Here is a 24,641-nt window from a genome sequence, read left to right as displayed (position 1 = left end):
GTTTGCATGTTTGTGAAGTCACTACAAACGATTCTAGATAAAGAACCCGACTTTCGCCAATTAATCCGGTAAGTTATATAGTTAGTTCAATCACTCTTCCTTTTAGTTGAGCTTATTAAACACTCTGTGTCGTGCATGGAGTCTTGTTCACATAATAAGTATTCGTTTGCACTTTATCTAACACGTGTTGTTGTGAGCCAAGAAGGCATGTGTTATTCTCTCGAATTGGTTTTATAAGCAAATTATGCAAAGTATCACTCAATCAACTGTTATTATTTCGGTTTCCTGGGTATTTAACTAGTAGTAAACTGATGTCCTGGCCCCATTATCTATTAGTACAATGCAGTATTTGGGTTGTACTAATTGATTCACTCTATGACTCTTACGTAAAACTTTCACATTCAAGATAGCATCCACTATTCTGAATATTACATGTACCGTTATATGAATGCGATTTTACACTAAAGAAGGTAAATGCGATGCTGTTTCAACTTGCAAAGCTGCTGTATTTGCTTCTACAGAAGATCATACACTCGATGTTGTAGATTTGACTGTTATAATTACAATTTAGGATCTACATTCCTGTCGCATTGTGATCGACTGTAAGTCGAGCTGCTACAACACATTCACAATTTTTCGTGTTAACTTGTGTTCTATTTCGTATTGCTATGCCCACTAATTTTTCAGAGCTCCATTTAAGTAAGTGTGTGCTGCTCTAGTAACTTTCATTTTGCGCTGCAGTCATATTCCATTCATTAACTAACTTTTGATGGGTCATAACTTCATCTATGATGATCAAAATCAGGTCACGGTAGGATTCACTTACGCTAGTTCAAATGGATCAAATGGCTCTAAGCACCATGGGACTTAACATCTGAGTCATCAGTCCCCTAGATTTAGAACTACCTAAACCTAACTAACCTAAGGACATCACATACACCCATGCCCGAGGCAGGATTCGAAACTGCGACCGTAGCAGCAGTGCGGTTCCGGACTGAAGCGCCTAGAACCGATCGGTCACAGCAGTCGGCTCACTTACGTTAGTACGAGGGCAGTTCAATAAGTAATGCAACACATTTTTTTTCTGAAACAGGGGTTGTTTTATTCAGCATTGAAATACACCAGGTTATTCCCCAATCTTTTAGCTACACAACACTATTTTTCAACGTAATCTCCATTCAATGCTACGGCCTTACGCCACCTTGAAATGAGGGCCTGTATGCCAGCACGGTACCATTCCACTGGTCGATGTCGGAGCCAACGTCGTACTGCATCAATAACTTCTTCATCATCCGCGTAGTGCGTCCCACGGATTGCGTCCTTCATTGGGCCAAACATATGGAAATCCGACGGTGCGAGATCGGGGCTGTAGGGTGCATGAGGAAGAACAGTCCACTGAAGTTTTGTGAGCTCCTCTCGGGTGCGAAGACTTGTGTGAGGTCTTGCGTTGTCATGAAGAAGGAGAAGTTCGTTCTGATTTTTGTGCCTACGAACACGCTGAAGTCGTTTCTTCAATTTCTGAAGAGTAGCACAATACACTTCAGAGTTGATCGTTTGACCATGGGGAAGGACATCGAACAGAATAACCCCTTCAGCGTCCCAGAAGACTGTAACCATGACTTTACCGGCTGAGGGAATGGCTTTAAACTTTTTCTTGGTAGGGGAGTGGGTGTGGCGCCACTCCATTGATTGCCGTTTTGTTTCAGGTTCGAAGTGATGAACCCATGTTTCATCGCCTGTAACAATCTTTGACAAGAAATTGTCACCCTCAGCCACATGACGAGCAAGCAATTCCGCACAGATGGTTCTCCTTTGCTCTTTATGGTGTTCGGTTAGACAACGAGGGACCCAGCGGGAACAAACCTTTGAATATCCCAACTGGTGAACAATTGTGACAGCACTACCACCAGAGATGTCAAGTTGAGCACTGAGTTCTTTGATGGTGATCCGTCGATCATCTCGAACGAGTGTGTTCGCACGCTCCGCCATTGCAGGAGTCACAGCTGTGCACGGCCGGCCCGCACGCGGGAGATCAGACAGTCTTGCTTGACCTTGCGGCGATGATGACACACGCTTTGCCCAACGACTCACCGTGCTTTTGTTCACTGCCAGATCACCGTAGACATTCTGCAAGCGCCTATGAATATCTGAGATGCCCTGGTTTTCCGCCAAAAGAAACTCGATCACTGCCCGTTGTTTGCAACGCACATCCGTTACAGACGCCATTTTAACAGCTCCGTACAGCGCTGCCACCTGTCGGAAGTCAATGAAACTATACGAGACGAAGCTGGAATGTTTGAAAATATTCCACAAGAAATTTCCAGTTTTTTCAACCAAAATTGGCCGAGAAAAAAAAATGTGTTACATTACTTATTGAACTGCCCTCGTGATACAAACTTTAAACTGAACGCAGACCTTTCATCAACAGTGTCAGAAACTAAATTCGAGCCCTACCTCCATTTTTTGCCAGGAGGTGAAGTCACAATTGTTGTTCGATAATACTCTTGCAGGTTTTTTGCAGCCCATCTTACCTGAAAGTAACGATCGCCTTCAGGACCTAAATGCGAACTGTGTTGTCGTTCACCACAGACGCACTCTGGGCGTGTCACTCCCTAACTCATAGGTTGGCACCATTTACATTCTGACAAGGGAGCCATATGAACTTCCCCTCACCGATTTGATTCATAGTAACATGATGTCTGAAGGCACGACTACGACTTCAACAAATGCAAACTGAAAGACACAACTCTGAATCGTTTTCGAGAAAACTGAGTTTGATAATTTAACGCATATTTATATAGTTTGTATGGTCGTTATCAATCGAAAAGTCTGCAGCCGAGAATGTTAGACTAGGCTCATGGATTGAATAATTCCTCTGTTATTTTCATAACCTTTATCCTGAAATAAGGAGACAAAAATTTTCGTAATGCCACTGGAAAAAATGGCTACACTAGAACTGTCAATCAAATCGCTAGAGCCATTTTATTTATGTTAATCTACATGTATGGAAAATATAGTGCGTAACCTGTGGAAGACTGTAAGAATCAGGATGGTACCTGATCACAGAAAATCGTATTATGTTTTGGGATAACTCTTCCCATTCTCAAAGAGCATTTTTGGCTCAGAAACGAGCGGTTCGGGTAATAAGTGGTGTAAGGTCGCGAACCTCTTGTCAACCCGCGTTCATTAGTCAGACATTGGCCTCTCAATATACATATTCTTTAATGTCGTTTCTTGTCAACAATATACGGTTATTCCCAAGAATTTGCAGCTTTCACTCGGTTAATACTTGGCAGAAGTCCAATCTGCATTTGAATCGTACCTCCTTGACTCTTGTGCAGAAAGGCGTGCAGTATTCTGTTGCATCCACTTTCAATAAGCTACCATAAGAAGTCAAAACTTTTGGCAGTAATCCGCGCGCTTTCAAATCTAAACTGAAGATTTCCCTCTTGGATCACTCTTTCTGCTCAAATTAAGCTAATTACTGCGTTACATTGTTGACTGCGTTTGTATAAACTTGTAGTTTGTCTGTTTAGGATTGATAACCATTTTATTTTATCTATTGTTACTTTTCAGTAGTAATTTCATGTACTGACACTGTCCATGACCATGGAAATTTTCTTCTCAAAGTGGTCTTACGGGACAAGATGTGAAAAGCAAAATAGAAATAATTATTGCGACATACATCACTTATAATGAAGCCGAATCTTTGCATGTGCATGGTTTTTTCGTGTGTCTATTGCAAAACAAACTTGGGTTACATTCGTAAAGTGGTCCTCGGTTATCACACAATTTCGCGGCGTGTCACGCATATCTGTTGTTAGAGTCACGGGAGAATAAATTTAAAAAAATGAAAAGAGTACCGGAAGCGGCATTCGACCCACAGACCCACGCTTATGAAACTAAGCGCTTACTCGTTTGGCTGCGGAATCCTTGGTTGCTAGCGACCATTCGAAGTGTGTAAGCATGCGTAAAATGCTCGAACTCTATTTTTTGGAAAATTTAACAGTTGCGTCTTGCTGTTCACCTGTACTGAAGCCCTAGTCGTACCCTATGCACACTGCCAATGACTTTCCCAATGACCGGGGGAAGTTCGTATCGTCCCCTTGTGAGAACTGTCGGCATGGACAGCCGCACAGCATCTTCGGCCGCCAACCGAAAGCCTCTCCAAGTTCACGCCTTCCTCTGCCGGAGCAAGCAGCGCCGCTATCGAAATGTGTGAGAGACCACTGCAAGCTATCGTCACCCTCTTCAGTCTCGTGTTACACGCCTGCTTCACGACGGACTTGGATATTTCTGGATATTACAGTGTATCTGCCTGCGAAGCGTTAAGAGCATCAGTGCGTGCAGACCACGTGGTTTCAGAGATGTACTTTAGAACTTTATTTGTACCTAAAAATTTTGTCAAAAACTTCCATAGACCGCTCGAACCCGGAATAAACGTGAACGATTTTAGTACAAACTGGAAGTATGCTACTGATTCTAAAACGTATCCAACCACCTCAACATGTGCTAAATTCAGTGAATGTGTGCCGGCCGTTGTGGCCGAGCGGTTCTAGGCGCTTCAGTCTGGAACCGCGCGACCGCTACGGTCGCAGGTTCGGATCCTGCCTCGGGCATGGATGTGTGTGCTGTCCTTAGGTTAGTTAGGATTAAGTAGTTCTAAGTTCTAGAGGACTCATGACTTCCGATGTTACGTCCCATAGTGCTCAGAGCCATGTTTCAAGTGAATGTGCGGCACACGGGTCAAAAACAGCAAATCCTCATTTTTCTTTTATTCTTGTCTGAGGACTAGAATATTTTCCAGCTTTGCTGCATTATCATAGCTCTGTTCACGACAAGCTTTCCAAAAAAGTAAAAACAGTATTACTACATTTTGAGCCCTAGGCTCCTCTGTGGCAAAAATCTCTCAACAGGCTCACTGTCTTTTACATACCGAGCGATGAAAGCTGCTCAACGTGGGAGAGATCTGATAAGGAATCCATGCGTATTGAGTGGTATTTGTCTGCTTTTGGTTCGTTGACAATCGTCATTAACACTTTCTATCTCATTACATTAATAAATTCATTGCAAGTATTCGCAAACGAGTTTGATATATTTCCTTTGCCACGACAGCAGTAGTTTTGAAAATGAAGAAAAGGGTCAAAGTTGCTTATTTATTCCAAGCATCCCAAATAATTCCCATTATTTTGAGACGCCGAAATGTTATTTCCACGGAACCCAAGTCCCCTTGAAGCAACACATTTCATAACTGCAACAATCCTTTTTAGTAAGCTTTTCCAATAGCTGACTTAAGGTTTAAATGGGAAAAACAATCCACTGTCCACTCGTCCAGCAATTTTGCTTCTTGCGGCATAAATCATCATTCATTCCTTTGCTGTAAACTGTTCTCATGCTCCCTAAATAAGTTATTTATATACCTCCACGTTTTGCATTCACTAGAAGAACTCGAATTATTACCCAGAATATAATAGATAGACGGCAACAGCAACAATACACGGATTTCTTCGAAGGTGAATATAGAAGCCATTTCCTTTTCACACATCCACCGCTCGTCAGTTTTAATGTGAAAACACTCCTCGTTACGTTTCTGGTTTTTGTTTTATCGCTTACAGCAGAAAAATTTGTACAAGTCTCGAAGAAGTCACTATTTTATTTTGGAAAATCTCTGACCCCATGCGAATCCAAATGTCGCGTATTTCCTCCTTTAAAATTGCATCACAGTTCTTACAAGGCCAGGACGTTGTGTCTGAGCGGTTCTAGGCGCTTCAGTAAGGAACCGCGCTGCTGCAACGGTCGCAGGTTCGAATCCTGCCTCGAACTTGGCTGTGTGTGATGTCCTTAGGTTAGTTAGGTTTTAAGTAGTTCTAAGTCTAGGGGACTGATGACCTCAGATGTTAAGTCCCATAGTGCTTAGAGCCATTTGAACCAGGATAATGTGTTTTCTAAAACATTGGTAAGTCGAAGTGGACTGATGGCAATGCACCCCACACCGCGATTGTTGTCTCCGGTACCAGTGCGCCGGGCTCCACTGCGATGTTGTAAACCCTCTGCAACGATGTTGCACGTTTTTCCTCTCTTCGACTTAATTCCTTCCGATTCCAATTTGTCGTCGTTGGCTAACACGAATTCAATAAATTTGCCTCTAAGGCAGTTGCTATGCGCACAACAAATTTAGATTACAATAATGCCACGTCACTTTTCTTGAAGTGTAAGCATGAACAAATATCTGTGACAAGGTCCCTGTATAAAGAGGGTTCTGCTGTGTTACGAGGGCTATTGGGAAACTAAGGAACGATCGGTCACGAAATGGAAACCACAGTGAAAATAAAAAATGTTTTATTTACAACAGTTAGCTACTCCTTCCATCTACCTCTCTACATAGTCACCGCTCAGACTGCGACATTTGTCGTAGCATTGTACCAACTTTCCAATACCCTCGTCGTGGAAAGCAGCCGCCTGTGCTTTCTGTCAATTCTCTAGCTGATCTACAGTTTGTTGTCTGTGCCGAAATGTTGTCTTCATAGTCAGCGATTCGTACGAGCAGAGACAAAAATCAGAGGGAGCCAGGTCCTGGCAGTATGGTGAGTGACCACACCGCCCATCGAAAACGATTCAGGAGCGTCCTCATGACTCCTGCACTGTGCGGCGGAGAATTATCATGACGAAGGAAATGCATGACAGATACAATGTGCGGGCTGCATGAAATCAAGCAAAATCTCTCACGGGCACTCCCACTGTGGGAGACAGGCATCTTTACGTGCTCAGTGTGCGCTGAGAACTGAAAAGAGCGACGTGACGCAATCGATGGGCATACTAGAGACACTGCCCAACACACCTCTGCAAAGCTTTATCAGATTTTCTCTGCGGTTTCCATGTCGCGATCGATCGGACCTTGCTTTCCGAATAGCCCTAGTGAAAATAAAAATTACATTACAGGTAGTGTAGCCTATTAGAAATCTGTTGGAATATTATGTTCGCTGTGTAGCGCATCATCCTATTTTACATGGATTCCTTTCGAATGTCCGCCTGCTTAGCTGGGTGGTAACGTGCTCACCTCCCATGCAAGCGGGCCTGGGCTCGATTCCCGGCCGGGTTGGAGATGTTTCTCCGCTCGGTGACTGGGTGTTGTGCTCATCATCATGTCATCCTTATCACCGGCGCGCAAGTCGCCCAATGTGGTCTCGAATGAAATAAGACTTGCATTTGACGGCCGAACTTCCCTGAATAGGGGCCTGCCGGCCAACGATGCCATACGCTCATTTCATTTTTTTCCTTTCGAAAAATTTGTTTCATTTAACGAGTGATTCGTGTTAACGAGTAATAATTATTGTTATTATTATGTCTGTTCAACCAGGTGCTACGGTTAAACTTATAGAAAACAAGTGCGTTCTCATGGTACTCAAAAATAATCAAGAGAACTGCGGTTTAATCACCGAAAGTAGATGTAGATGTATTTTTTGATGGGCAAGCTGACTTACTTAAGAAAATACCCCACTCAATTTAAGGGTTACACAAGGGGTGAAATTCTAAAAGCTAGCGATTTCTCCAGTGAGAGACTGATATGTTAAGGATGATATTTATGACGATGCAGAACACGAACAACTTTACTCTGGCTCATGCCAGATTCTTTTGAAATTTGACGCGAGCACAAGGATCTCGAACCACAGTGGCAAGAGTACCAATTTCCGTTTCCTCGTTGTAACTTTCCTCTGCCGGATGTGTTTCCGATGCGTTAAAGATCCAGTTGTTCTCAATTTATCATACACGTATGTAAATGTACGACTTGTAGGATGAATACATTGAGGATATCTGTCAGCGTATAAATCTCTAGCTCTCACTGAATTTCGTTGGCATTCTCCGTAAATGAGAAGCATATCTTGTTCTTCGAAGGAATACATCATTCAAATTCTCTTGATTAGACGATACCATTCTTACCGTTCCTATTCATATTGTATTGCGAAACCGTCGAATGGTGTTTACATGTCAATGGCACGTTAGATGGATACGCCGTGTTCGGCGAATATTTACTATTTGCATGATATACGAGAGCGAATTGTCAGAACATGTGCTTCGATAAGTGCTAATGTGATAATACCACTCAATCCATGATAAGAAGATTTCAGCACTGCATTGATACCAATGGTCATCACTTCGAACACCTTCTATAAATGGACGTTCATGACACCATTTTGATCTTCGTTCACTTTCAAAGACCTTACTGTTACACAATATTGGATTCGTCTTGATAGCCGTTATCAGATAATAAGTATCAAACTATAGCATCCCATTAAAAAAAAAAGTTGACCTTCATATCTCTGACGTGACACCACCTATCTACAAAAACCAACGTCATATTATGGCCCTCGTTGTCCCGTGCAACTTTTGACCTACAAACTTTTCAGCTGCAATCTTACTTTCGGAGTTATTCTAGGCGGCAGTAGTTAGTGGTTCACCCTGTAGTTTAATGGCATGCATTCGCTCGCAGATAGGCATTGTGACTTCACTGCTGTGTTGTAATGCCTTATTTTCGCATTTTGGGATAGGCGGTTGTTATTGTAAAGGACTTCGGTGATATCATACCCTCTCCGCCTTTTATGCAACCTTTCCTTTGTTACAGACTTTTTCAAAGTATTTTCTTAGATTATCTCCTCTACAAAAATAAATGGCTCTGAGCACTAGACTCAACATTTGAGGTCATCAGTCCCCTAGAACTTAGAACTACTTAAACCTAACTAACCTAAGGACATCACACACATCCATGCCCGAGGCAGGATTCGAACCTTCGACCGTAGCGGTCACGCGGTTCCAGACTGAAGCGCCTAGAACCGCTTGGCTTTACCCTCTCTATTTGTCCAATATACACAAAGTGATCGAAAGTATTCGGACAACTGGCAGAACATGACTTACAAGTACGTGGAGCCCTCCATCGGTAATTGTGGAATTCAATATGGTGTTGGCCCACCCTTAGCCTTGATGACAGCTTCCAATCTTGCAGGAATATGTCCAGTCATGTACTGGAAGGTTTCTTGGGGAATGGCAGCCTATTCTTCACGGAGTGCTGCACTGAGGAGAGGTATCGATGTTGGTCGGTGAAGCCTGGCACGGAGTCGGCGTTCCAAAACATCCCAAAGATGTTCTATAGGATTCAGTCAGGAGTCTCTGCAGGCCAGTCCATTACAGGATGTTATTGTCATGTAACCACTCAGCCACAGATTCTCGGTCGTGTTGAAAGATGCAGTCGCCATTGACAAATTGATCTTCAACAGTGAGAATCAAGAAGGTGCTTAGAACAGCAATGTAGGCCTCTGCTGTGATAATGCCACGCAAAACAACAAGGGTTGCAAGCCCCCTCCATGAAAAACACGACCACACCATAACACCACCGCCTCCGAATTTTACTGTTGGCACTACACACGCTGGTAGATGACGTTCACCGGGCATTCGTCATGCCCACACCCTGCCATCGGATAGCCACATTGTGTACCGTGGTTCGTCACACCACACAACGCTTTTCCACTGTTCAATTGTCCAGTGTTTACGCTCCTTACACCAAGCGAAGCGTTGTTTCGCATTTACCGGCGTGAGGTGTGGCTTATGAGTAACCGCTCGACCATGAAATCAAGTTTTCTCACCTCTCGTCCGTCATAGCACTTGCAGTGGAATCTGATGCAGTTTGTAATTCCTGTGTGATGGTCAGGATATATGTCTGCCTATTACACATTACGACACTCTTCAACTGTCGGCGGTCTCTGTCAGTCAACAGACGAGGTCGACCTGCACGCTTTTGTGCTGTACGTGTCCCTTCACGTTTCCATTACACCATCTCATCGGAAACAGTGGACCTAGGGATGTTTAGGAGTGTGGAAATCTCGCGTACAGACGGATGACACAAGTGACACCCAATCACCTGACCACGTTCGAAGTCCGTGAGTTCATCGGAGCGCCTCATTCTGCTCTCTCACGATGTCTAATGACTACTGAGGTCGCTGATATGGAGTACCTGGCAGTAGGTGGCATCAAAATGCACTTAATATAAAAAACGTATGTTTTTCGGGTGTCCGGATACTTTTGATCACGTAGTGTATGTTTTCAGGAATTCTGGAACATCCTTAACGTTTGTTAAAAATTTTTTTTTCTGCAGAAATTCTTGAGCCAGTTTTCTGCTGGCTATTTCTTCCAGAAGATTTATTTGTGTTACAGTAGATGCCGCATTTTCGGAAAGTATAGCAAAATATTCTGCAAATGCAAGACGGTTGATCTCGATCTTTTTGTTTTCTCTTCCTTTCTTTTCTTTTCTTTTTTTTCTTTTCTTTTCTTTTCTTTTCTTTTTTTATTGAGTGGTGTCGTTTAAATTTTGAAATAAACTTTTTGAATGCATGAGAAACGATTGCAAACTTTGGAATAAGTTTCAATTATTTGTTTTTCAGTTTTAAAAATTCATTTTAAAAGTAGTTGCTCAGGAGATCGGAATAAAGTTTCTGAATTTCGGGGTCCTGATCAGGATGGGGCCGTGAGCTTGTGTCCCACGTGCCCCTAGTGTAGTGACGGTACTGTCCATACTACACGAACGCGGACCTTTGTAAAACAGTAGAGAGCGCAATCAGTAGGGCATACATTGGCAGAGTGCAATGCTGCGGAAGGAGAAAGCGTTTCCGTATCACACCTTACTCACATTTTGTTACATATGGGCTCGTTATCTATTCATCGTCGTGGATGTCCTTGTTAATTGTTTACTCAAGGATATAATCATTGGTAATCGCATCACTGGATTTGGATCATGGAAAAATGCAACAATTTCCGGATTTAATCATGTTGTTAAATAAGTAAATGTCGTGTGACTAGGGCCTCATGTCGGGTAGACCGTTCGCCGGGTGCAAGTCTTCCCATTTGACGCCACTTCTGCAACTTGCCCGTCGATGGTGATGAAATGACGATGATTAGGACAACACAAACCCAGTCCCTGAGCGGAGAAAATCTGAGAACTAGCCGGGAATCGAACCCTAACCCTTAGGATTAACATTCTGTCGCGCTGGACACTCAGCTACCGGGGTGGACATCATGTTATTCATTATGCCAAACATTTACTGATTGCAAGAACATAAATGCAGGCAGATACTCTTTAATATCCAGAAATGTCCAAGTCCATAGTCAAGCAGGCGTGTAAAGCAAGACTCGAGAGGGTGACGATAGCTTTCAGTGGTCTCTTACAGATTTCGATAGCGGCGCTATCTGCTCCGGCCGAGGTGGGCGTGTTCGTGGAGCGTGGAGCAATTGTCGGTTGGCTGCCGAGTATGCCGTGTGGCTGTCTCAAATTCGATACATACAAACATTGTCAACAAGCCCAACAGACATAAGCTACATTGTCCAGTCATATTAATGGGACCACCGCTTATATTCGACATCAACGACCAGTAACCACTCAGAGATGGCAGGTGGCAACACTAGCAGTGGAGGGCATATGAAGCGAATTGAGGGGATGCGCCGGTCGCGGTGGCCGAGCAGCTCTAGGCGCTTCAGTCCGGAACCACGCGACTGCTACGGTCGCAGGTTCGAATCCTGCCTCGGGCATGGATGTGTGTGATGTCCTTAGGTTAGTTATGTTTAAGTAGTTTTAAGTCTACAGGACTGATGACCTCAGATGTTAAGTCCCATAGTACTCAGAGCCATTTGAACCATTTTTTTTTGAGGGGACGCGGAAAACATTGCGCTTTATCTGTCGTCCAAAAGGTCATGGTCACTCGGTTTCGGGCCAAGGGCCCGCATTTCTGCATTTCTGAAACAGCTAAGGTTGTATGTAAACTGTTCCCTTGCCGCCGTGATTGAAATATACCGTGCATGGCAAAATGATGCTATCCAAATGGACTGTGCGGCTGGTCCCGGCGGAGGTTCGAGTCCTCCCTCGGGCATGGGTGTGTGTGTTTGTCCGTAGGATAGTTTACGTTAAGTTGTGTGTAAGCTTAGCAGTTAAGTCCAATAAGATTTCACGCACATTTGAACATTTGATGCTATCCAAAACCTGTGCTGAGACAACCGTGATGCACCACAGTCCACAGATGCGAATGACGGCTGCAGGGATGTGTACAGGCGAGTAGATGTGCAACTGTTGAGCAGCTGTTCTCTCAGATGAACCGAGGGGCTACCAATAGTGTCTCGTCAACGACTGTTCAGCGAACGTTGCTGTGTATGGGTCTCTGAAACAGGCGCCTGGTTCATGCACCCATGCTGACAGCTGTTCATAGGCTACGGAGGCTCGAATTTGACGCCAATACCGCAACTGGACATCCGCTGAGAGGTGACGATGGCCTTTCCAGACGAATTACATTTTATGCTGGACCGGAAAGATGGCTGTTGGCGCCTACGGCTTGAAACGTCTGAAAGCAAACGCCCTGCAGCAATCGTCGGAAGGGTCCATGCCGGAAAAGCAGCATTATGATCTGGGGAACATTGCCGGCCGGGCTGGCCGAGCGGTTCTAGGCGCTACAGTCTGGAACCGCGCGACCGCTACGGTCGCAGGTTCGAATCCTGCCTCGGGCATGGATGTGCGTGATGTCCTTAGGTTAGTTAGGTTTAAGTAGTTCTAACTTCTAGGGGACTGATGACCACGGAAGTTAAGTCCCATAGTGCTCACAGCTATCTGAACATTTGGGGAACATTTTCGTGGCGTTCCCTGTGTGATTTCTTTGTTAAGGAAGGCGCAATGGATCAACACAAGTATGCGTCTATGCTTGGGGACCATGGCCACCCGTACATGCAATTTCTTTCACCTCGGCTAGATGTATACGAGCAGGACAACGCAATGTGTTACAAAGCTCGCAGTGCCCGTGCGTGGTTCGAGGGGCACTAGGATGAGTTTACCATATTCGATTGGCCCTCAAACTCTCCTAACAAACTCAAACGAGAATATAAAAATAGTATCTGTTCCCGAAAGAACAGATACGATTCATGACCGTGCAGCTTCTCTAGAATCAAATGATAATTAAATCGAAACCCTCAGCTGCTGACAGGTGTTGTGGTTGCGCAAATATCTATTAGGAGTACTAGGAATGTAGGATTTGGACAGCTAGGAATATGGGTCTCGCGGGAGGCGTGCAAGGGATACGTCCCTGCAATCGCACTATCCTCTGTGCCCCAGATGAATGGAGCGTGTGCCATGTAAGCAGGAGATCCCGGGTTCGAGTCCCGGTCGAGGCACACATTTTCAGCTGTCCCCATTGATGTTTATCAACAGCACCTGTCGGCAGCTAAGGGTTTCGATTTAATTAGCATTTCAAACGAGAATGTCTGGGACCATCTCGATCGAACTGTTCATGCCATGGATAGTCAACCCAGAAACCTGTAGTCGAGGCGGCGTAAGAAGTTCGTTGACAGCCCGCAGCACTGTTGCCAGCTCTCAGCTCTGAAGGGCAAACGGCTACAGGCGTAAATAACTGGCGTCTACAGTGCTAAATGGTTCAAAGGGATCTGAGTACTATGGGACTCAACTTCTGAGATCATCAGTCCCCTAGAACTTAGAACTACTTAAACCTAACTAACCTAAGGACATCAACACATCCATGCCCGAGGCAGGATTCGAACCTGCGACCGTAGTGGTCGCGCGGTTCCGGACTGAAGCGCCTAGAACCGCTCGGCCACTCCGGCCGGCTTTACAGTGCTGTGACAATACTGAAGAATTGCCATAGAGACGTTTACAATATCACGTTACAATAGTGATTAAGGTAGGCTCGCGAAGCTGCCGCGACCGGTCCATTGCAACTGTCAGGAACCAACTAAACTAACGCCGACTCAGCGTGGGTCTGCAACCCTGCTGGTATCTTCCAGAACATTACTGACTCTCCCTGCACGTATCGGAGTGGTCAGCGCTGCAAAAGGCGGTTATTCAACCTTTTGACAGTTGATCACATTAATATGACTGGACAGAGTATGTACTTTTACTATATGTAAAATATGGACACACAGAGAGGAAAGGAGCTGACGGACAGAGTTATAGAGAGAAGGAGATTCGGACGTATATCCGATTCCCATACATAGTTAATAATTGCGAATTGAAACTTCCTGGCAGATTAAAACTGTGTGCCCGACCGAGACTCGAACTCGGGACTTTGCCTTTCGCGGGCAAGTGCTCTTCGGTACCTCAGATGGTACAGCACTTGCCCGCGAAAGGCAAAGTCCCGAGTTCGAGTCTCGGTCGGGCACACAGTTTTAATCTGCCAGGAAGTTTCATATCAGCGCATACTCCGCTGCAGAGTGAAAATCTCGTTCTGGAAACATCCCCCAGGCTGTGGCTAAGCCATGCCTCCGCATTATCCTTTCTTTCAGGAGTGCTAGTTCTGAAAAGTTCGCAGGAGAGCTTCTGTAAAGTTTGGAAGGTAGGAGACGAGATACTGGCAGAAGTAAAGCTGTTAGTAGCGGGCGTGAGTCGTGCTTCGGTAGCTCAGATGCTAGAGCACTTCCCCGGGAAAGGCAAAGTCCCGAGTTCGAGTCTCGGTCGGGCACACAGTTTTAATCTGCCAGGAAGTTTCATATCAGCGCACACTCCGCTGCAGTGTGAAAATGTCATTCTGGAATCGCGAATTATTGCCGGTTTCGTTAGTAACAATAATAGTAATAATAATAATGGTTAGAACAAAATTATCTGTTGATGTGAAATTGAATATTAACAACGAAACTGGAAGCGTTTTCAGGTATATGAAGCGAGCGTTTTGTAAGGAATCCATTGTGTCTGGTGCCTTATTACAGGCTAGTAATGTGTCGAAATTTCAGAGGAAGTACTGATCATCTGTAAAGGAAAGTGCGTAAAAGACGCTGTGCCACTAATCCTGGTGTACGGTATTGTTCCAGGGAATCGAGTCCTTTGAGCAGGCATGACAACAGAAATTAAAAAGAATCAGAAAATGGGGCCTGAACCTTAACAGTTTACCTGGGAACAAAAATACTCGGGGAATTTAAAGGAGAATCCTTTGGGAGACGACACTGCTCTCACGGATACACGTTGGATATATTTAAAGAGCCTGTATATGAGGAAGACTGTGTGACTTACGGTGCCATCATCATAAATATTTCGTAAGTGTGATGAGAATACGATGAGAGAAATTAGGGCACGTACAGTCACTTTTCTCACGATCAGTACGCAGAGAGAACAACATATGGAATCGCTAAAAGTGGTACGAACTTCTTTTGCCGTGGACTGTACAGTGGCTTGGTACGAGTATATGTAGATGTTGATGTTCGAGGAATGGGCTGTTATGCACTAAAAACTTACTGATTAAGCTTTGTGCCTTTGCAGTTTGTAACCTTGTAATTGCACGTCGACGTAACACCACTCGAGAGCTACAGCATGTGTAAAAGTCAGTGGTATTTTGCCGTGAAATCTGTAGACACTTTGATGGACTTCACTTTGAGCAGATAACATGCAGCAAGCGTAAAAAATGTAATGATGTATTACCTCATGATCGCTTGCACATACCGGTTGTTTGTTTTAACTTCTAATAATGAAATATCCCGAAAGATAGGTATCGTATGAAAACATGTTCCGATCACACGCCGAAATTTCCCATACCCTCTCCCACGGTGGGGTAAAGGGAACCATCTTCTTTATTGCAGATTCGGATTCTATGCCAAAAAATACCTATGGTTTATCTGAGCAAATTTTTCCGTTCGCGGTAGATGGTGCTATAATAGGTTCGAGAGCTGCGACGTTTGGGAGGAAGAACATATCGTTATCAGTAATGTTGATGGTGAGATTCGAGGGGACTCACCGAAATTAACCTTGAAGGGAACAAGAAACTACGTTACTTTAAATGTAGGGTATTTTCCAGATTTTTAAATGTCTGAACTTTAAAGTTCAAGCCGGCTGTAGTGGCCGAGCAGTTCTAGGCGCTACAGTCTGGAACCGCGCGACCGCTACGTTCGCAGGTTCGAATCCTGCCTCGGGCATGGATGTGTGTCATGTCCTTAGGTTAGTTAGGTTTAAGTAGTTCTAAGCTCTAGGGGACTGATGACCTCAGAAGTTAAGTCCCATAGTGCTCAGAGCCGTTTTTTGTTAAAATTCAAAATGGTTCAATGGCTCCAAGCACTATGGGACTTAACATCTGAGGCCATCAGTCCCCTAGAATTAGAACTACTTCATCCAGTTTTGTAGTCCTGTCTTCCTCAGTTGGGTGTAATATTACGGTATAATGATAAATTTTTACTTATGGACCGTCTGACAGCAACTGTCAGTTACTGTCAGACGGTCCATAAGTAAAAATTATCAATATGCCGTAACAGAACTGCTTAAACCTAACTAACCCAAGGACATCACACACATCCATGCCCGAGGCACGATTCGAACCTGCGACCGTAACAGCCGTTAAAGTTTTACTGTACAATGAAATTTACTAAACTGAATTTTTTTAGTGATAATATAAACTATTTAGAACAAAAAGTTTACATTTTTATCGAAAAAGTAAAGTAGAATCAAATGCGTTGGTTCTTAATCTTAAAAACCGGAAAAACTGAATTTTGTCGGTTACATCTCCACCTTCCACTAATGGATAAAGTCTTTCTGGTAAGTGCTAGATATCTTTTGGCGTAGAGACCGAATTGCAATAAAAATTGGGGACTTCCATTTGAAAATAAAAAGTTAACTCCCAAATAAGGATTGAACGGGTAAGGGGATGGCCAGTTTAGCTCAAATAGATGGCCCCACTGAAAATATCAACCTTTAGTCTGTAACTTTTTTTGTACGATGCATATTTTTCGAGATATTTTGTTCCAAGTTAAAACAAAGACCTGGTGTATAAAATGTTCACATCACCTGTTTCGGCAACCAGCTGCCATCTTCTGATGCCATACATCAACTAAAGAGCTACGTACAACGTATATGAAAAATACAGTTAGGCACTTCGAACATCACGAAGTCAGTAAAAATATTTCAGTGAATGTACATAATATCGTCACAGAATAAAAAAGACTGTCACGATGTTATGTACAATATTTTCACTGACTTCATCATGTTCAAAGTGCCTAATTCTGTTTTTTGTGATATGTACGAAGCTCTGTAGTGGGCGTGACGCATCAGAAGACGGCAACTGCTTGCCGAAAAGAGAATATGATTATTTTATGTATACGTGAGCGGCCGTGACGTAATAAATTATAATGCAGACATTTAAAAAGCTCGCTTATTTCGAGTTGGCAGTTGTCAATTTTAACAAAAAAATTTTTTTTTCTCTTTTCCAGCATTGGACATGCCCTCTGCAGATATCAGGTGGCGGCAGTAAATGTGTACTGGATCAGGACCGGTACACGGAGTTGCCTTTCACAGGTATAGCTACTGAGCTACGCAGACACGGCTCTCAGTCCGCCTGTCAGATTCACTTTTCCCTACTTTCAACTGTTTCTGTGCAAAATCCTTCCATCCAAGAATGCTAGTCCAGAAAGGTACATAGGAGAGCTTCTACCAAGTTCTGAAACCTATGGGAGAGGTACTGACGGAAGTGGTGAGGGTGAGTCGTAAGACGTGTCTGCAAAGCTCAGCCGGTAAGAGCACAGCCCCCACAAAAGGCAAGGTTCCAGGTTTGAATAACACTCTGACTAACCTGGCAGGACGTTTCAGACAGCGCACAACTCATTGCAAAATGATTCATTCTGGGCACTAATTAGTAATAGCTGGAACACCTCCCCCGTCTTCCCTCTTTAAATAATACCTCCCGAACTATGTAGTGTACTGTGATATAATCTACATCTACATCTACATTTATACTCCGCAAGCCACCCAACGGTGTGTGGCGGAGGGCACTTAACATTCCACTGTCATTACCTCCCTTTTCTGTTCCAGTCGCGTATGGTTCGCGGGAAGAACGACTGTCGGAAAGCCTCCGTGCGCGCTCTAATCTCTCTAATTTTACATTCGTGATCTCCTCGGGAGGTATAAGTAGGGGGAAGCAATATTATCGATACCTCATCCAGAAACGCACCCTCTCGAAACTTGGCGAGCAAGCTACACCGCGATGCAGAGCGCCTCTCTTGCAGAGTCTGCCACTTGAGTTTGCTAAACATCTCCGTAAAGCTATCACGGTTACCTAATAAACCTGTGACGAAACGCGCCGCTCTTCTTTGGATCTTCTCTGTCTCCTACGTCAACCCGATCTGGTTGATGAGCAATACTCAAGTGTAGGTCGAACGAGTGTTTTGTAAGCCACCTCCTTTGTTGATGGACTACATTTTCTAAGGACTCTCCCAATGAATCTCAACCTGGTACCCGCCTTACCAACAATTAATTTTATATGATCATTCCACTTCAAATCGTTCCGCACGCATACTCCCAGATATTTTACAGAAGTAACTGCTACCAGTGTTTGTTCCGCTATCATATAATCTTACAATAAAGGATCCTTCTTTCTATGTATTCGCAATACATTACATTTGTCTATGTTAAGTGTCAGTTGCCACTCCCTGCACCAAGTGCCTATCCGTTGCAGATCTTCCTGCATTTCGCTACAATTTTCTAGTGCTGAAACTTCTCTGCATACTTCAGCATCATCCGCGAAAAGCCGCATGGAACTTCCGAAATTATCTACTACGTCATTTATATATATTGTGAAAAGCAATGGTCCCATAACACTCCCCTGTGGCACGCCGGAGGTTACTTTAACGCCTGTAGACGTCTCTCCATTGAGAACAACATGCTGTGTTCTGTTTGCTAAAAACTCTTCAGTCCAGCCACACAGATGGTCTGATATTCCGTAGGCTCTTACCTTATCAGGCGACAGTGCGGAACTGTATCCAACGCCTTCCGGAAGAATGGTTCAAATGGCTCTGAGCACTATGGGACTCAACTGCTGTGGTCATCATTCACCTAGAACTCAGAACTACTTAAACCTAACTAACCTAAGGACATCACACACACCCATGCCCGAGGCAGGATTCGAACCTGCGACCGTAGCAGCAGCGCGGCTCCGGACTGGAGCGCCTAGAACCGCACGGCCACCGCGGCCGGCCCTTCCGGAAGTCAAGGAAAATAGCATCTACCTGGGAGCCTGTATCTAATATTTTCTGGGTCTCATGAACAAATAAAGCGTGTTGGGTCTCACACGATCGCTGTTTCCGGAATCCATGTTGATTCCTACAGAGTAGATTCTGGGTTTCCAGAAACGACATGATAATCGAGCAAAAAGCATGTTCTAAAATTCTACAACAGATCGACGTCAGAGACATACGTCTATAGTTATGCGCATCTGCTCGACGACCCTTCTTGAAGACTGGGACTACCTGTGCTCTTTTCCAATCATTTGGAACCCTCCGTTCCTCTAGAGACTTGCGGTACACGGCTGTTAGAAGGGGGGCAAGTTCTTTCGCGTACGCTGTGTAGAATCGAATTGGTATCCCGTCAGGTCCAGTGGACTTTCCTCTGTTGAGTGATTCCAGTTGCTTTTCTATTCCTTGGACACTTATTTCGATGTCAGACATTTTTTCGTTTGTGCGAGGATTTAGAGAACTGCAGTGCGGTCTTCCTCTGTGAAACAGCTTTGGAAAAAGGTGTTTAGTATTTCAGCTTTACGCGTGTCATCCTCTGTTTCAATGCCATCATCATCCTGGAGTGTCTGGATATGCTGTTTCGAGCCACTTACTGATTTAACGTAAGACCAGAACTTCCTAGGATTTTCTGTCAAGTCGGTACATAGAATTTTACTTTAGAATTCACTGCACGCTTCACGCATAGCCCTCCTTACGCTATCTTTGACATCGTTTAGCTTCTGTTTGTCTGAGAGGTTTTGGCTGCGTTTAAACTTGAAGTGAAGCTCTCTTGGCTTTCGCAGTAGTTTCCTAACTTTGTTGTTGAAACTCGGTGGGTTTTTCCCGTCCCCTACAGTTTTACTCGGCACGTACCTGTCTAAAACGCATTTTACGATTGCCTTGAACTTTTTCCATGAACATTCAACATTGTCAGTGTCGGAATAGAAATTTTCGTTTTGATCTGCTAGGTAGTCTGAAATCTGCCTCCTATTACTCTTGCTAAACAGATAAACCTTCCTCCCTTTTTTTATATTCCTATTAACTTCCATATTCAGGGATGCTGCAACGGCCTTATGATCACTGATTCCCTGTTCTGCGCTTACAGAGTCGAAAAGTTCGGGTCTGTTTGTTACCAGTAGGTCCAAGATGTTATCTCCACGAGTCGGTTCTCTGTTTAATTGCTCGAGGTAATTTTCGGATGGTGCACTCAGTATAATGTCACTCGATGCTCTGTCCCTATCACCCGTCCTAAACATCTGAGTGTCCCAGTCTATATCTGGTAAACTGAAATCTCCACTTAAGACTATAACATGCTGAGAAAATTTATGTGAAATGTATTCCAAATTTTCTCTCAGTTGTTCTGCCACTAATGCTGCTGAGTCGGGAGGTCGGTAAAAGGAGCCAATTATTAACCTAGCTCGGTTGTTGAGTGTAACCTCCACCCATAATAATTCACAGGAACTATCCACTTCTACTACACTACAGGATAAACTACTACTAACAGCGACAAACACGCCACCACCGGTTGCATGCAATCTATCCTTTCTAAACACCGTCTGTGCCTTTGTAAAAATTTCGGCAGAATTTATCTCTGGCTTCAGCCAGCTTTCCGTACCTATAACGATTTCAGCTTCGGTGCTTTCTATCAGCGCTTGAAGTTCCGGTACTTTACCAACGCAGCTTCGACAGTTTACAATTACAATACCGATTGCTGCTTGGTCCCTGCATGTCCTGACTTTGCTCCGCACCCTTTAAGGCTGTTGCCCTTTCTGTACTTGCCCGAGGCCATCTAACCTAAAAAACCGCCCAGTCCACGCCACACAACCCCTGCCACCCGTGTAGCCGCTTGCTGCGTGTAGTGGACTCCTGACCTATCCAGCGGAACCCGAAACCCCACCACCCTATGGCGCAAGTCGAGGAATCTGCAGCCCACATGGTCGCAGAACCGTCTCAGCCTCTGATTCAGACCCTCCACTCGGCTCTGTACCAAAGGTCCGCAGTCAGTCCTGTCGACGATGCTGCAGATGGTGAGCTCTGCTTTCATCCCGCTAGCGAGACTGGCAGTCTTCACCAAATCAGATAGCCGCCGGAAGCCAGAGAGGATTTCCTCCGATCCATAGCGACATGAGCGACCACCTGCAGATGGGTGCACCCTGTACCCTTCATGGCTTCCGGAAGGACCCTTTCCACATCTGGAATGACTCCCCCCGGTATGCACACGGAGTGCACATTAGTTTTCTTCCCTCTCTTGCTGCCATATCCCTAAGGGGCCCCATTACGCGCCTGACGTTGGAGCTCCCAACTACCAGTAATTTTGCTGGTGCTTTCAGTGTATTACGCATAACGCTTTTAGTGAAGAAGTAATAAATTAATCGCCCTGCCTAACGCTCACTTTTACTGCACGAATAGCTGAAAAGCGATAAACTTCTTCCCTTTCATTATTTTATTTGGGGGGTGGGGGTGGGGGAGGAGGAGCGGAGGGAGTCAACGAGAAAACGTTTCGAAAAGTTTTTATATTGTGTGCAAAGTTTCTTGGAAGTCGCTAAGTGCGGTCATTCTCAAATAGTGTACGAAAATATTTTGGGTAATCGACACGTCGTAAATTGCGCTGCCTCGAGACATATAAACAGTTTCTAAGTTTAATACTTGACTTTTGTGCTAAAAATTTAACGTAGGATATATTTTAATGAGTAAATTAAGAGAGCATTTTAAATGTTAGATTCTGTCATTAACTGTATGACATATTGAAAATCAAATTCTTGTTGCCTCTGGAAGCCGTTAGGTAGGCAACCTGTAACTGGAAACCTGCAGCGTGAACCGCTTTAGCCATTCAGTTATATACTAGGTTGGTTCTTAGCGTTTTTGTTTTGCAAGTTGGTATTCCGGTTGCTATGGGCTTATTTATCGATTGACCTTTTTTATTGGTACTTCACTGTTGCTATCTGAATTTACGTATTGTCATTTTCTCATTTACAGACGGTGAATGGAGTCTCATTAGAAAAATTGGAACATTTCCGATATATTCTTCTCTTTGAAAGAACCAGAGAGGTGTCAGCAGCGAAGGCACCCAGAAACATTCGCTCCGGGTATGGGGATAATGCTATGGGACCGTGCACGGCGAGAAAATAAAATTTTCTCGTTTCAAGGAGGATCTTTTTCATTTTAATGACTCTCCACGTTCAGAAAGGACTTCGGGGTTTGATGAAGATAGTTTAAACGCATTAACCCACAATGATCCATGTCACTGTACTCTCGAACTGGCAAATGTGATGGCCTGTTATCATTCCACAATGTTGCGACATTTCTATGCAATGGGGAAGGTTCAAAAATCGGGTGTATGAGTACAGCTTGCTCTAGTCCAAAATCACAAATGGGTAGCCGTATGTGCATCTCTGCTTGCTGTCATCCATTGGCTCATGAACAACACCGACCATTTCTAACCTGTATCGTTACTGGTGACGAGAAATGGTATCTTTATGCTAACATAAGCAAAAGATAGCGACGGTTGCGCCCAAGCAAAGCGGCAACTACCCGTACGGAGACTTGCGCGCATCCACAAAAGATAATGTTATGCATCTGGAGGAACAGTGACGGTGTGGTGTACTGCAGGCTGCTCCCCGCGGAGTAACCATCACTGCTGGCATTTATTGTCAACAACTGAGACGTCTTGCGGGCGCAATCCAAGAACAACGCCCAGGAAGACTGCGTGAAGTGATGCTACTCTATGATAACGCCCGCCCTCATTCCGCTAGACAAAAAGCGCACTATACAGGACTTGGGTTGGGAAATCATTCTGCACCCTCTTTGTGCAGCCGATCTTGCGCATTCAGATTTTCACCTTTTCCGTTTTCTATCGAACAGCCTTCAAGGAATTCCCTTTCCGAATGAAAATGTACTCCGAACGTGGCTCGACGAGTTCTTCGCCTCAAACCCACATGATTTCTACAGACACGGAATGGAAAAGTTACCCCAGTATTGGCGGACTGTTGTAAATAGTGAAGGAGAATATATGATTGATGACAGTCTCTGTTATGTATACCTGTTGTGTTTATTAAACTTATGGAAAAACTCTACGAACTTACGCACCGACGCAATAGATTAGTGCTGAAACAACATCATAACGAAAGACAACTACTCATGAAATTAATTTTACTGGAAAGAGTTGAAAGAGGGAGACTGGTACTGGCAGAAGTGAATCTCTGAGAATGAACCGTGCGCCGTAACTGTATAGCTCGAGAAGTACATCTACATCTACATGTATACTCTGCAAATCACATTTAATAGCCTGGCAGAGGGTTCATCGAACCACCTTCACAATTCTCTATTATTCCAATCTCGTATAGCGCGCGGAAAGAACGAACACCTATAATTTTCCGTACGAGTTCTGATTTCCCTTATTTTGTAGTGGTGATCGTTTCTCCCTATGTAAGCCGGCGTCAACACAGTATTTTCACATTCGGAGGAGAAATTTGGTGATTGGAATTTCGTGAGAAGATTCCGTCGCAACGAAAATCGCCATTCTTTTAATGATGTCCAGCCCAAATCCTGTATCATTTCTGTGACACTCTCTCCCATATTTCGCGATACTACAAAACGTGCTGCCCTTCTTTGAACTTTTTCGATGTACTCCGTCCTATCCGGTAAGTATCCCTCACCGCGCAGCAGTATTCTAAAAGAGGACGAACAAGCGTAGTGTACGCAGTCTCCTTAGTAGGTCTGTAACATTTTCTAAGTGTCCTGCCAATAAAACGCAGTCTTTCGTTAGCCTTCCCCACAACATTTTCTATGTGTTCCTTCCAATTTAAGTTGTTCGCAATTGTAATACCTTGGTATTTAGTTGAATTTACGGCTTTTAGATTAGACTGATTTATCGTGTAACGGAAGTTTAACGAATTCCTTTTAGCACTCATGTGGATGACCTCACACTTTTCGTTATTTAGGATCAACTGCCAATTTTCGCACCATTCTGATATCTTTTCTATCGTTTTGCAATTTATTTTGATCTTCTGATGACTTTATTAGGCCGGCCGGTGTGGCCGAGTGGTTCTAGGCGCTTCAGTCTGGAACCGCACGACCGCTACGCAGTTTCGAATCCTGCCCCGGGCATGGATGTGTGTGATGTCCTTAGGTTAGTTAGGTTTAAGTAGTTCTAAGTTCTAGGGGACTGATACCCTCAGAAGGTAAGTCCCATAGTGCTCGGAGCCATTTGACTTTATTAGTCGATAAACGACAGCGTCATCTGCAAACAACTTAAGACGGCTGTTCAGATTGTCTCCCAAATCGTTTATATAGATAAGGAACAGGAAACGGCCTACAACACTACCTTTGGGACGCCAGAAATCACTTCTTTGTTACTCGATGACTTTCCGTCAATTACTACGGACTGTGACCTCTCTGACAGGAAATCACAATTCCAGTCACATAACTCAGGCGATATTCCGTAAGCACGCAATTTCACTACAAGCCGCTTGTGTGGTACAGTGTCAAAGTAAGAGTATTCCCTGCAAAAGTTATGACTGAAGATTCGAGTCTCGCTCTGACACACTGTTTTAATCTGCCTGGACGTTTCAAATCAGCTGCTGAATGAATGATTCTTCCTAAAAGCAAATGCGTTTGACGAAGTGAAGTGCTACACAGGAGTGACC

At 44.2% G+C, this 24,641-nt stretch overlaps 1 protein-coding gene across 1 annotated transcript in view; it reads right to left on the bottom strand.

The window, feature by feature from the left end:
* Positions 1–24,641, bottom strand: part of LOC126260183 (glycerol-3-phosphate dehydrogenase, mitochondrial) — a 200,171-nt gene that overhangs the window by 165,262 nt on the left and 10,268 nt on the right. The gene's annotated exons all lie outside the window — the stretch shown is intronic.

This window comes from Schistocerca nitens, chromosome 5 (genome assembly GCF_023898315.1).
Source record: "Schistocerca nitens isolate TAMUIC-IGC-003100 chromosome 5, iqSchNite1.1, whole genome shotgun sequence".
NCBI classification, from domain to species: domain Eukaryota; kingdom Metazoa; phylum Arthropoda; class Insecta; order Orthoptera; family Acrididae; genus Schistocerca; species Schistocerca nitens.
This window is presented reverse-complemented; position numbering and strand designations above follow the sequence as displayed.